General features: G+C 41.0%; 1 pseudogene; it reads left to right on the top strand.

Annotated features, from left to right (window-relative positions):
* Nucleotides 1–586: 586 nt before the first annotated feature.
* LOC137234807 (tRNA-queuosine alpha-mannosyltransferase-like) lies at nt 587–1,811 on the top strand (annotated as a pseudogene).
* The last annotated feature ends 13,840 nt before the right edge of the window (nt 1,812–15,651 follow it).

Genomic DNA, 15,651 nt, shown 5'->3' with positions numbered 1-15,651 from the left:
AGGCAAGCACGGAACTCGTGGTGGAGTTGCCGTGCAACCGGGTGCCATTACCCGAAAATGGAAGAGGAGGATGGATAGTCCTCCTCGGCCAAACCAAGACTGGTTGACTTGAACACCCCAGCTCACCGATTGGTACCAACTTGTTGGGCCGAAGATCAACGGACATTGATCTGTGTTTTACACCGGAGGTAAGTCTTCACGACAGGGACTCCTGTAACCACGCACTGTCTGTTAGGTTTAGTAAACTTTGATTAACATACGCCTAAAATTATCTTTTCGTTTGAATGAATTTTCATTATGAAAAAAACGTGTGATGGGTGAGTATAAGTATCGTTCCCTTTTTATAATTTTTGTAACATTTTCTAATTTCTTATTCCCCTTTTTTTGTCGTTTCAGCTGATTACTAATCCTTCGCAAGACCACGCTCTGATATTGAAAATACCAATAAATTCGGGAAAATACAGAATTTCCCCAACGATTCGGCTTATAGGGAAATTCTAGAACCTAGCGAAATTTTTAATATATGGTTATGTATGGAACGTCGAACGCCGACGTATACCATTTTCGGATCCACATACTCGGGGGCGAGTAGATGAGGTACATACGAATTTTTATATTCTTGCAAATAAAAACATAATTTTATGAATTAAATTAAATATTAATGGGAAAATGGCATTTTCAGCACTTTGCCATGTCGAAGCCAACGATGTTGATCATAGAACCGTTCTTTGGTGGGAGTCACAAGCAGCTGATAGATACAATTATTGAATGTTTAAACGTTTGCGACTATGAAATATTCAGTCTTCCAGCAAAGAAATGGCATTGGCGTGCGCGTACCGGTGCTCTATATTTCTCACAAATCATACCTGCGGAACATGAATACAAAGTACTCTTCACCAGTTCTGTATCGAATTTGGCGGAGCTTTTGGGTGTACGTCCAGATTTAGTAGGCTGTAAAAAAAATTGTTTACTTCCATGAAAATCAATTAGTTTATCCAGCGCGTGAGGTGAAAGAGCGCGATTGTCAATATGGTTTGAACCAAATATTAACTTGCCTTGCAGCCGACAATATTATATTTAATTCGAATTTTAATCGAACTTCTTTCTTGGATAGCATTATGCCGTTTCTTAGCATACAACCAGATTTTAAACTGAAGCATATACGCGAGAAGATTGAAAAAAAATGTGATGTGTTATATTGTCCTATAAAATTTCATGCCTTCCCCAATAAACGACCGATGATCGGTGGTGCTGAACCATCTCTAACTTCGCTAATGAGTGATAAAGACTGTTTGCATTTAGTTTGGCCACATCGCTGGGAGCATGACAAAAATCCTAAATTGTTGGTAGAGGTATTATTGGAGCTAAATAAACGGCAAGTTGACTTTAAAGTAACAATATGTGGTGAGAACTATCAGGCGGCACCGGAGTCCTTTGATGGCTTACAGGATAAATTAGGTGCAAAGGTGGTAAGTTTTGGTTTTTTACCGCGTGATAAATATATAAAAACTTTGCTCTCTGGCGATGTTGTAATGTCAACAGCAGGACAGGAATTTTACGGCGTGGCTATGCTGGAAGCAACATATTGTGGCTGCATGCCAATAGCGCCTAATAAACTTGTATATCCTGAAATATATCCCAAAGAGAATCTCTATAACACCTCCAGTCAGCTTATCAAAATGCTATACAATTGGTGTCGCAATCCAGAGCTATTTCGACGGCAAAGAGATAAATTTTTCGAATACTTTACCTTCGATCGCTATTCAGCTCAACATTTAGTGCCTAAATTCCTAGAGAAATTACGTACTTAATGAGCGTATATATGTCGGTACTACAATGACTGTCGTTACATTGCCAGCTAACAAAGGCTTGGTGCAATATTTGCCGAAGCATACATTAGTAATTTAAGTAAAGTAATGATTATATTTGATAAAAAGAGAGTAATGAAACTTAAATATTGTATATCGAGGCGCTTCCCAAGGCAGTCGGTTCTATGTACCGGAGCGACTCGGGATTTTTCCCGACCAAGGACTGTCATCTCAGTGTAACCCCATTTAATTTGTTGCGTCCCTCCCCATGTATGTCGAGGCTAGCCAAAATAACTTTGTTGTTTTTTACCTTAAAAAATTTCTATTTTATTTTTTTTTTTGAAATTGCTTAATAGCTTGAGATGAGGAACTACTACACATTGAAACAGCTTGTTTTTAACTACAAAAAAATCTCTTATAAACAAGTAAAGCCTGTAAAACACCTTCAAAAAGATCATAAAAAGTTACTTTGAATTTTTAACCTTTAAACTAGTTTTGGTGTAAATTTAGTAAGTTCTTTGTTTACATAGAACTAATTAAGATTCTAAAGTAAGCTCATTTATGAAGGAAAGTTCCGATTATAGCACACTTTTTGGCTAGGCAATGTATATCAAAAGAAGCTAGCGAAACAATGCTTACATATTTCTTAGTTAAAAGATGGACAAATTTTATGTCTATCGAGTCGTGAACAGATATGTATTATGTATGTAGATAGGCCATAGTTATTACTGTATGTTACTCTATAATTTTATAGTTTAACTGCGTTATTTTAAAACACACGTATCTTTTTATTGTTCGTCGTTATATTTATAAAGATGCAATGTATATAAATTTATCCTCCTTGGAGCTTCTTCTTAACCACAGTGAAACCTTGATGTACCGCGCCTCTATAACAATAAATTCTCTGTTGCGAAAAAGCAGCCCGGAGCGACAATCCGTTGACGGATAAGAATCCGAGTAGTTCAGGTATTTGGCCGAATGTATGGATTAGACTTGGGTTAGGGGGTTGGAATATACCCGCGACAAGTATGCATGTCGTAAGAGCCGATTAAAATACCAAATTGATTCAAGGGGCTGTGTAGCGCAACCCTTTCAAGGTGTCGCCAGCGCAATATATAGCTTGTCAGATGAGGCTGGCCTGCAGTTGCTACATATAGCAGCATTAATTTTCATGGGTGTTGCACTCATTGTTACTGGTTTGCTAAATTTTGCTTTAGGTTTTATATTGGCTGTACTCATCACACCTCTAACAATATTATTGTCCAGTGAAAGCAAAAATGGATTTCGTCAAAATTTAACACGCGCTTACACTATTGCTCAATCCAATAATATTCATATATTTTTGCTTTCACTGTCGCTGCTGTGGGGCATCAAGATGGCACAATTGGTGCGCTTAACTTTAAATTCGATGAGGTGCTTATGAATTCAAACAAGATTGGGGTTGAGTTGGTCAGGTACCAATAGTCATGTGCCATTTTGGAATTTGGAAGACAGAAAGGTAATGCTGGCTGTGCCGTACTCTCGTTGCTCTACGTATATTGATGATTTTGTTTTTTAATAACTTATAGATCGCTAGACAGATTTGGTGCTGTTATATCGGAATTTCCATTTGGATTAACAATTGCAAAAATGATAATTGCCGGCTGTCAACATAATTGCTCATATGAAATACTTTTAATTACTATTATGCTGTCAGGTGAGATTGTATGCATTATTATGAAATGCACAGACTGCTGTTTTTTTTTTTTTGGGAAAAAAGGACCTTTTAGATTTTAATAAGCACAAGAGACGCGTTTTTATACGTTGTTGTGGCTTTAGTAGGTGTCACTGAGGGGGAGAATTCTTTGAATTGTGGATAGGTAGTTGCTCTCATTGTTGTTAAGCACCAGCGTTGTGGCCGTAATGTGTCAGACAATAAAAAAGGGGGTATGCGGTGGCAGATAGTTTATCTGCTTTAGTCTTCTATTGGCCTCGTTCGTGGTGAACGAGAGCTGAGTTATGGGGTTTGTTGGCCTCGTTCGGGGTGAACGAGAGCTGGTTTATGGGGTTTGTTGGCCTCGTTCGGGGTGAACGAGAGCTGGGTTATGGGGTTTGTTGGCCTCGTTCGGGGTGAACGAGAGCTGGGTTACGGGGTTTGTTAGAACGGTTGGGAGTTACAAGTCTCCCTCACTGGAGGGTGGTAGTAGAACCAATTTCGTGATTGGTCTGGTGGTTTGTCCCCTTGCCGTATCCAGTTCGACGACTCGAACTCGGTTATCGGGGCCATAATGAAGGGTGGCTATCCGACCTAGTCTCCATTCGTTGGGAGGCAGATTATCCTCCTTAATGACGACTAGGTCCCCTGTTTAAGGTTTGATTGTGGATGCTTCCACTTAACGCGCTTCTGCAATTCGGTGAGATACTCCGTTTTCCACCGTTTGCAGAAGGTTTGATGCAGCGCCTTAAGTTTTTCCCATCGATTGACGAGTGAAGCGAGATTCTCGCTGACGTCAAGCTCGGGTGGCGCTAGTAGGTGGCCCCCGACTAGGAAGTGTCCGGGGGTAAGTGGCTCCAGGTTGGACGGGTCATTTGACGATGGGCTTAGGGGTCGGGAGTTGAGACAGGATTCAATCCTACACAGAAGGGTGTTAAACTCCTCTAGAGTAAATTTATGATCCGATGCGATCTTTTTGAAATGTGTTTTGAAACTCTTGACTCCCGCTTCCCACAGCCCGCCCATATGAGGAGCAGCGGCTGGTATGAAATGCCATGTCAGGGTTTGGTGGGCGTATTTCGAGAGAGCTTGGTCGCGCGCATCAACGAGGAATGCCTTGAACTCCGAGCGGAGAGCCCTCGACGCACCGACAAAGTTCGTCCCGTTGTCGGAGTAGAGGTTTTTCGGGCATCCTCGTCTGGCGACAAACCGACCAAACGCTGATAGAAACGCGGCGGTGCTGAGGTCGCTAGTCGCCTCTAAGTGGATCGCCTTGGTCGCAAAGCAGACGAATGGGCAGACCTAAGCCTTAGACATGCGGCATCCTCGTCCGCTGTAAGACTTGATGTCAAACGGTCCTGCGAAATCCACCCCGGTGTTGGTAAATGCCCTGCTAAAGGTGGTGCGTTCCGCAGGGAGGGTTCCCATGAGTTGCATCGGGGAATGTTTGCGGAATAGCGTACAGGCCTTGCAGTTGTGTATGATGGATCGGATCATGTTTTTGACCCGAGGTATCCAGTATTGCGTGCGTAGGAGCCGCAGCATCAGTTGGTTTCCGCCATGTACGGAAATGGTGTGGACAAACTGGACTAGGAGACGGGTGAGTCGGCAGGCTTAAGGGAGGATTATTGGGTGACGCTCGTCGACGGGAACGTCTCTGGATGCGTTGAGACGACCCCCCACCCGAAGGACACTCTCTTCGTCGATAAAGGGGTCTAGGGAGAGGATCTCGCTTTTGGCCGCGATGGGTTTCCTAGCTCTCAGAGAGCTTATTTCTTCGACATAGTGGTTTGTTTGGGATATCCTGATGAGGCGGCTAGTCGTAGCCTTGATTTCATCAGGCGAAATATGGTGCAACTCTGCTTTCAAAGACGGTTTAGTTTTTGGATGGGCTCTATTGGCGAATCTTATAATGTAGGAGATTACCCGCAACGCCCTTGATAAATCGGAAAACCGATCAAGAATATCCTCGCTATTGTTGATATTTGTTGCTGCATGCACTTGTACTCGTTTTTCTTCGATGTTTGTGTGGTACTCCTGTTCGCCTTGAGATTGCCATTCCGCTTTGCCTTCTTTCAGCCAGAAGGTCCCTGCCACCACAAAGAGTTGTCGACTAGGTCCGTGGCTGGAAGTCCTCTGCTGGATAAGTCCGCTGGATTTGATGCGGACTCGACATGATGCCATGCTTTCGTTCCTACCTACTCCACGATTTTTGTCACCCTGTGAGCTACAAATATTGACCAGGAACACGGGGGTTTTCGAATCCATGCTAGAACGATGGTCGAATCTGTCCATAGGTGAATGTTAAATTTGCTTAAGTTCAGGTTCTCCATCACGGTTTCCAAAGTCTCAGCCAGCAAGACGGCACCGCGTAACTCCAATCTTGGCGGTGAAATTGTTTTTGCTGGTGCCACCCTCGTTTTTGCCATGAGTAGACTAACGTATGTCCTATCGTTGATCTTAGCTCGCACGTAAACCGTAGCTGCGTAGGCTTTTTCGGACGCGTCACAGAAGCCGTGAATTTCTATACCGTTGGTTGGGGTGAAGTGCACGCACCGAGGTATACGAATCCGGTTAATGGCGGGGTACTCCTGCATAAAGGTTTGCCACCGATCTAAAGTGATTGCGGATACCGGTTCATCCCAGTCCGTCCCCTCCAGCCAAATGTTCTGCATTAGTATCTTGGATACGATGATAACTGGAGCAAGCCAGCCTAACGGGTCGAAGAGTTTGGCGATGGCCGATAGGATCGCCCTCTTTGTTAAGATATCCTGGTTTTCGATTGGTTTCGCTGTAAAATAAAAATAGTCGGAATGCGCGTTCCATCGAATGCCTAGGGTTTTTACCATGCTCGCGTCCTCGAACTCCAGAAAGTCTTCCGTAACCCTGTGAGGTTTGGGTATGCCCTGTAGTATCCTACTGCAATTAGAGGTCCACTTTCGCAGAGGGAATCCTGCTGACTATAATGCAGCTGTGATTTCATCGCGAGTCGCGATTGCTGCCTCGATGCTGTGCCCCCTGCAAGGACGTCATCGACGTACATACTGTTTCGCAAGATGTGCGCTGCGGTAGGCAGAGATGCCTGGACGTCATCAGCAAGTTGATGTAGGGTTCTGATCGCTAGGTAGGGGGCACAGTTTACCCCAAAAGTTACCGTGTTGAGCTCAAACACGCTGACAGGGTCCTCTGCTTTGAGTCGAAAAACTATTCTTTCGTATTGGGTTTGATTTTCCTTTACCCAAATTTGCCTGTACATCTTCTCAATGTCGCTGTTGAAGACGTACTTGTAGAATCTCCATCGGAGGAGTAGTATTGTTAAGTCAGATTGAAGTACTGGGCCGATGTGTAGCACATCGTTCAGGCTTGTGCCATTGGATGTCGGGCACGACCCGTTGAATAAGACCCTTACTTTAGTCGTTGTGCTTTCTTCTTTGATCACCGCATGATGCGGTAAGAAATAGCAATCAGTTGATTGTGGTGGTACTACGGTGTGCACCTTAGACATGTGCCCTAACGTGACGTATTCTGTCAGTACCCTATTGTATTCCGTCTGTAGGGCCGGTGTCTTGGCTAGGCGAGTCTCGTTCCGATAGAACTGAGAGCAGACGCTCTTGAGAGATGGGCCCAAACAGACGGTTTTTGGGAAGCTTTATTTGAATGGAAGGGTGACGGTATATCTTCCATCTGAATTCCTTTCCGTTGTGTTTTTATATAGTGCCTCGCAATAGCCATTATCTTCGGTCAGGTCCTTTTTTGTAGGTACGTTTTCAAGTTCCCAGAAAGCGGCTAGCTGCTTGTCTAGGCTAATTTCATTGAAAAAGGATACCCGCGCATTTGTTGGGTGAGGTGCATCTGCACGACCGGTTAAAATCCAACCGAAGACGGTTTCTTGGGCGAGAAGCGTATTTAGAACGTTCTTCCGTATACCGTTTAGTATTATCTGCGGATAAATGTCGCCTCCAAGTATGAGATCGACTGGTTCATTAATGAAGAACCTCTTATCCGCCAGAATCAGATCAGGGAACGCTTGCCGAGTCGTTGCGCTCACTTGGCAAGTCGGAAGGTCCCCTGTTAATTGAGGTAGGACTAGGGCCACTGTATTGATGCTTACTAAGGGGTCTGTAAGCGAACCTAAGGTAATCGCACATGATTCCTTTACCTGTGCATATGGTGTATTATTTATTCCTGACACTTGCACATGCAGACGTTTGGATGGGAAGTTTATTCGCTTTTTTAGTCTTTCTGTTATGAAAGAGCATTCGGACCCAGAGTCTATCAGCGCTCTGGCGGAAAACTTCACTCCATTATAGTGTATATTAACACGTGCTGTTCCTAATAACACCCCTTTAGTGGTGTTAGCATGACACGAAGAGACGTTATTAGCATTATCTTGTCTTTTTTCAGACTCCATCCTTGCCCTAGCCTGCTGTGAGGTTGAAGGTGAATTGTCGGTGGCGTTTTGAGTCCACCTTTGAGGAGTTGTCTTTGGTTGCGCTGTCGGAAGATGTAGCAAGGTGTTGTGCCTTGCATGGCACGTGCTGCAATTAAATTGGCTAGTGCATCGTGTCACGGTGTGTCCACCCGACAGACAATTCAGACAGTAACTATTGTTTTTGACAAATTCGATTTTTCCTGACGTGGGCAACCTACGGAATTTTTGGCAATTTCGTAATTTTTGCTCCGTAGTGTTGCACATCTTACATGCTTTGGCACGCTGGCTTGGTAAACCCCAAGTTTCGTAGAATTTTCCCTAGAATTCGAATTCTGACTTTTGGGTGTTTTTGTCGTTTTATTACCCCTAAGATGGGAAATCGTCTCTAATGTCTGGAAGCGATTGGACAGGAATTTGTCCATATCCTCCCATTTCGGAATATCTGTTTTTCGTTCTATGGTCTGTTCCCAAAGAGCCAGTGTAGATTCAGGGAGTTTTGTGGAGCATAAGTAAGTTATAATTGCATCCCAATTTGTGATGTCAATATTATGACATTGTAGCGCAGAAATGCAATTGTTTATCTCCCGTTTCAATTTTTTGATTGAGGTTCCACACTCCTGTTCGACTGCCGTCAGATTAAATAAAAGTTTTAGTTGTGTGTTGACGAGGATGCGTTTATTTTCGTACCTGTCGCTTAGATTTTTCCAGGCGGTTGCAAAACCCTCATTTGTTAATGAGCACCTGCCCACTATTTCTTTTGCCTCCCCTTGAGTTTTTTGTTTTAGATAATATAATTTCTCGACATCTTTCAGATCAGTATTGTGGATGTATATAGCCGTGAACATATCTCTAAAGGCTGGCCAGGAAAGGTAGTCGCCTTTAAATACATCGGTGTCACAAGGCGGCAGCCGAATTTTATGTCCACGGCGCGAAGAGTCTTCATCCTTTGCTTCATCCTTGGCCGGCAGTGGGGTGATAGCTTCGGCTTCAGCCGCCACAGCAGACATGCATTGCAGGTAGCATGCGAAGCAACTTTTATTCTTCTTTCTTAGTGAGCTGAGCTCGTCTTTGGACAGCTCAGAATTGCTGAGAAGACTTTCATATGTGGACTTGGTCTTCTTCCATAGTGCCCTTAGCTCCTCTTGCAGTAGTGCAAGGGTGTGCTTGTTCCGTGATTCGGCCGGGGTCGAGTTGAAATCTTGTTCAAACTCGACTATGGAATCAGCCAATCTAATATAAGTCTCCATTGCTTTAATTAATCTGAATATTTTGTTTCTTTGAAGGTGTCGAGCTTGAAGGCAAAAGACTTAGTGGCGTCGGTGTGCATTCAACCGCAGCAGAAATTATAAGTGTGTTTTGTTTTTTGTACGTAGCCCAGCTATCAATCCTGCTGTGATTGTTCTGTATGAGTAAAACCTTTAAAAATACACGGATTGAAACTCTGATCTGATTGTATGTGTTAACACAGAAAGCAATCTTATGTGAATTTAATGATAAGAAAAAATTTGAATCAGATGTAAATCTTGACGTGATGTAATGTGTTGCCAGTGATATGAACCACTTATAGAGATCCTCAGGAGGATTATGTAAGCCACAGATAGAAATCCTGACGAGGATTTAATGTGTATACAGTGTTATAGATAGAAATCCTGACGAGGATTTAATGTGTATGTAGTGATATGCAGCACAGATAGAAATCCTGAAAGGTTCTAGTGTGTACAAAGTGATATCAAACACAGATAGAAATCCTGACGAGGATTTAATGTGTCTACAGTGATGTGCAATGCAGAGAAGAGAAATCGTCTGCAAATATTTAATGTGTCTAAAGGGTGTATTGGACACAGATAGAAATATTTTCCAAAAATTTGGCGTGTTTAAAAAAGTTTAAAAAAAACGCAGATGTAATCCCGATGTGGATTGTGTGTCAACCTAGAGATTTGAACCACAAATCGAAATCCTGAGGATTTAATGTGTGTAATTCTATAAATTTGAACCACCGATAGAAATCCCAATGAGGATTTAATGTGTATACTTAGTAATGTGAAACGCAGATAGAAATCCTAACGAGGATTTAATGTGTATACAAAGTGAAAGTGAACCCTGAGTATTCCCGAGTAGCCAACCAGGGATCTTTCCCAATATAAAAAAATAAATTTTTTATCCAACTTACTGTGGAAAATTACGATTTAAAGTATTTATTAAGAAAAAATGAGAAAAATACAAGCTATATAATATAGCGATATAGTTTGTTTGTGTGATCAAGCCACTAGCCACCCAACGCAGTGCTAATTTTTTGGCTTTTGGTATTATTCCAGCTCGCAAACTGATTAATAAAGCGAATTCTGTGATAGATAAGCTAAGGCTATCAACCAAGTGAAAATATGGTTCCTGACTACGAAGTTTTGTCAACGTATGTGACGACGAGGGGTACAACACAGTGCAGTGATCAATGTGAAAAAAAAAAAACAAAAAAAAAATTCACTGACTGTCTGCCTTGAGCGGTGTCGAGTAACCCTTACCACTGGTGGGGGGAATTACCCGATCGTCAAAAGGCGATTGGTGTGTTTAAAACCACGAAATCCAACAATTTCGCTTGCTTTGCCTTTTTTGTCTATCACGGAATGCACCTTTCGTACGTAAAATCACGTAAATAAAAAAAAAAAAAAATTCTGCAACCAAGCAACCACGTACCTTGTGTTTTTAGTTGATCGATGTGATAAATGGACTGTATGCGATAATAATTGACTGTGGCTGATGAATATGATGTTATGATGATGATATGATGTGTATGTGATAATAATGGACTGTGGCTGATGAATGTGATGTTATGATGATGATTTGATGTGTATGTGATGTCGTGACGATGATATTAGTGGACTGTATGAGTGATAATGGGCTGTATGATGTATGCTACTGTTGATGTGATGATTTTATGGCAGTATGTGTGTTGTGTGATAGCGAGTTGCCAAAAATGTTGTGCTAGTTGGTTTTGTTTCGCTGATTACTTTTTCCAATGCTGGTTTAACTTAATAATTCTATAAATAATTTTCCTTGGTTGATAAATATGATTTATGTTGTCTTCAAATGTTTCGATTTTCTCGGCGCGTAAGGACCAAATGGTGCGGGGGGAATGTGGCACCCGTGTCGTGGGGCGCGTTCGCACGCAAATGAAAGAAATAAAAAGGGAGAGTTAATATCGAGTAATCACAATTTTTTATTGTTTATTTATAAAATATAAAGGAAGGTATTAGCGACGAGCTACGATATGTGTTTATAAAAATGAAACTCTCACAAACTAATTATTTCACAATATAAATAGCAATTCCGATTTAATCTGCAGTAGCGCAGAAAGAAATTAAAAAGGAAGTGCAAATAGTTACGATATAAGAAGTTTACACTTGGCAATTCACAGCGTGGAATTATAATTTTATTTATTCAAATGCTTACAAATGAGCGCAATTATGATGCGGAAAAGCTATATATATCTATTAAATCACCAATTCACTGTGCACTTGGAGAATTCACATTTATGCAAATTATAAATTTTGGCGGCCACCGTGGTGTGATGGTAGCGTGCTCCGCCTATCACACCGTATGCCCTGGGTTCAACTCCCGGGCAAAGCAACATCAAAATTTTAGAAATAACGTTTTTCAATTAGAAGAAAATTTTTCTAAGCGGGGTCGCCCCTCGGCAGTGTCTGGCAAGCGCTCCGATTGTATTTCTGCCATGAAAAGCTCTTAGTGAAAACTCATCTGCATTGCAGATGCCGTTCGGAGTCGGCATAAAACATGTAGGTCCCGTCCGGCCAATTTGTAGGGAAAAATCAAGAGGAACACGACGCAAATTGGAAGAGAAGCTCGGCCTTAGATCTCTTCGGAGGTTATCGCGCCTTACATTTATTTTATTTATTAATTTTCAAATATTAATTACAGTGGAATTCGCACTTAGTAAAAAATGGAAAATGTGTGAAAATGGTTGGTTTATGCTACTCACCTGGGGCTGGCTGCTGGCTCGTGAACGTTCCAAAATAGAAAAGAAGGATCAAGACCGCGAACAAGTCCGCGGCATCTGCCGATAGCTGACTTTCGTTGAGTTTTTCCCCTTCAAAGTTAGCTTTCGGCTGGTGTTAGCCGTTACCGGTTATAATAATAAGTAAATAACTAATGTGCGTGTTAGGGTGGTCCGAAAATATTTAGGCTGGTGGCCTAAACATACTCTTTATAATCCTCGTTTTGGCGTTTACCACGATTTCGTAACAAGCGGTGCACCTCTACTGATGATACTGTCACACCAAATTCAGATTATAATGCCTGCGCTAACAAGTCGAAACTAGTGATACCTCGCTGACTTCTAATGAACAATTTGGCCGCCCCCTTTAGCAATTGTTTTGCATATATAAATTTCTGCAGAGGATTCCAAAAGACAGCCTCAGCATTTTCATTAAACTCGTCCAACCAATCCTCGACCGACAAAGACCCCGAACCGCTAAAGGATTTTAATGAGTCTGCGATATCACGCAAAGTAAAAGGCGTACGACCAAACGATTGGTATTGGATTTCACTTGGTGGTGATGTACCAGCGTCACCGTATTCGGAACCCATCTCAACCCTCTCATCATTATTAGCCTCAACGTTTAGGCCGAAATGTTCAAGCAGTCTCTCTTGCAAGGTCGTCTTTAGACCCGTTGTAGATAGCCCTAATTCTGTTAATTTGATTTTCAAACTATTTACATTTAATGCTAATATTTCACTTCTTTCCATTTTGTGACTTTGAATGTCTAGTTACACGCTATGTGCTTCCGAATATTTGGATTATTTGCAACAACAAAATAGTTAATAAAGAAAATATGAAAGCTATGATCCAAATATGTATATCAACTAAAGTCGATTTCAGAAAATCTTAATTTTGGTGCAAAATTACTACACTGACATACATACGTTGCGTTGATTTGTGCTCAGTTGTTATACATATTTAGATATTTACTCTACGCTTGTATTTTTTGAAAAAATTTGATGATTTCACAAGACTACTTTTATACTAACAATCTAATTACATGTGTTACCAAAATTTGTAGATTAGAAGTTTAAAGTTCATTCATATACAACTTCGTCATTAAACGATTATTCTTCTATTATTTCCGGGTGATTAAATCGATATTAACATACTTAAATCACAAAGAACTTGTTGATCTGTCTTTTCTTTTATTTGCATTTGCTGCTCAAGCATATAAAAATTCACCTCAGTTCTGCAAACATAGAATTCTACCATACATGCAGATGTGTGTACACTAGAAAATTTGGTATTCAATTTATCATCTTCTGTTTTGTTTTCATAAAAAACTTCGAACGTCTGCGGATGTCAGACAATATGAGAACCTTTCGTTACAATTCGAAATTTAATTCTATTTCTTTCACTCTCACTAATATTAGTTTTAGTATGTATTTATTTTCTACTTGTACTCATCTGCTCTTCTGCTTCCAACTCCAACTTCGTCACTTATCTGTTTTGTTCTCACATGAATTGCTCGATTCGTCCAATTCTCTCTTCGTCCCAAAAATGAAAAGTAATCAACACGATGATGCGCCAACAACTTGACGAAAATTTTGAATCGACGGAAAATAAACTCGCTTGCGTCGTCTTTGCTAAGCGAAATTTTACCAACAACTTTGTATTGTGCTATTCAACCTCTGCCACACACACATATATAGAAATCAACACCAACACTATTCAGACACCGCCGTGCTAGTACAGATTTGCCAACAACACACAGTTCGTACGATAGCGCTATTCGGCATCTGCCACGCTACTTCGTGTACGACACTTAGCTTTTTAGGATATGTATCGTTTGCTTGCGCTCATCACTCCAGCAAGTGGATGATGCAAATTGAATGTTCTGGATTCCTCGCTCAAAGCAAAAACAACAATTTTAAGATACACCCATCCACCACGCCTCTCGGCGTCGACGCCAACCGTTCACGAGTCGAACCACGATGCACAAACTGCTCTCAACAACAAACAACTGGCGCCACGTTTTACATTTATGTACAGCCACAAACGAAATTAAAAGTCACCAACCTCGCAACCACTTCAACAACTCTTAAAATTTCGCACTGTTCCCTGATTTGCCTCTCCTCACCCAGATAGCATAGCAATAGTTATGAATTCAGTCCAATGCTATAGGCAATTTAAAATTGCACACGCCTGCATGAACATCTGCACATGCGCGCTGAGACTCGATTGCACTCCTGACACCAATTTGTAGAGCATTCACTCGGTTTAGTTTATTTATTCATTCAAACAAAAGTTACATTGGTAGTTGCTTAAACTAAGTAGCACTTTAATTAAAGCTTACAGACAACATGCATGTCAAATGAGACCACCACATTCGTATTTAGCGTATTAACTTTACAACGACCGGTTAACGACTGACTTTTAAAATCTATTCGTTGTCCTGTCTACTTGCGTTTCGTCGAGTTCGGTAAAGCTTGTCAGTGTTGTATTTAAAGGTATGAATTAGGTAGTCCGTCGTCCGATACGGTGTTGCCGTCCCACATTAATATCTTTAATTTGATACCCATATCGTACAAACACATTCTAGAGTCACCCCTGGTCTACCTTTATGGCGATATTTCGAAACGGCGTCCACCTATAGAACTAAGGCCCACTCCTTTTTAAAATACTCATTAGCACCTTTCGTTTGATACCTATTTTGTACAAACGCATTCTAGAGTCACCCCTGGTCCACCTTTATGGCGATATCTCGAAAAGGCGTCCACCTATAGAACTAAGCCCCACGCCCTTTTAAAATACCCATTAACACCTTTCATTTGATACCCATATCGTACAAACATATTCTAGAGTCACCCCTGGTCCACCTTTATGGTAATATCTCGAAAAGGCGACCACCTATAGAACGAAGGCCCACTCCCTTTTAAAATACTCATTAGCACCTTTTTTTGATACCCATATTGTACAAACAAATTCTAGGGTCACCCCTGTTCCACCTTTATGGAGATATCTCGAAACGGCGTCCACCTATGGAACTAATGATTACTCCCTTTTAAAATACTCATTAACACCTTTCATTTGATACCCATATCGTACAAACAAATTCTAGAGTCAACCCTGATCCACCTTTATGGCGATATCCCTAAATGGCGTCCACCTATAGAACTATGGCCCACTCCCTCATAAAATACTCTTTAAAGCCTTTCATTTGATACACATGTCATACAAACACATTCCAGGGTTTCCCTCGGTTCATTTTCCTACATGGTTATTTTCCCTTATGTTGTCACCATAGCTCTCAACTGAGTATGTAATGTTCGGTTACACCCGAACTTAACCTTCCGTACTTGTTATTATATAAAAGTAGTATGACATTGAGATTTTAGTTCTGCTAATTTTAACACAGAGTTACTTTTTAACATAAAGTAAGAAGTAAAAAACATGACTAATGACGTGTTTCATTTATTTTCATTGAGGAATAAATCGTAAAAATAAAAATCATGTCATTATAAAGTGTATGCGTAGCCCCATACATAAAATGAGTAATAGAATGAACATTGGTTTATATATTACATTTATAAAATGAAAATCTCCTGCTAAAAAAGCAATAGAATGAACATTGGTTTGTATATTACATTTTTAAAATGAAAATATCCTGCTAAAAAGGAGCAAAACCTAACTACATTTTTTTAATTTTCGTACTTAACTA

Source organism: Eurosta solidaginis, chromosome X (assembly GCF_040869045.1).
Source record: "Eurosta solidaginis isolate ZX-2024a chromosome X, ASM4086904v1, whole genome shotgun sequence".
Lineage (NCBI taxonomy): Eukaryota > Metazoa > Arthropoda > Insecta > Diptera > Tephritidae > Eurosta > Eurosta solidaginis.
Note: the sequence above shows the minus strand (reverse complement) of the source record. Positions and strands in the feature narration are given on the sequence as shown.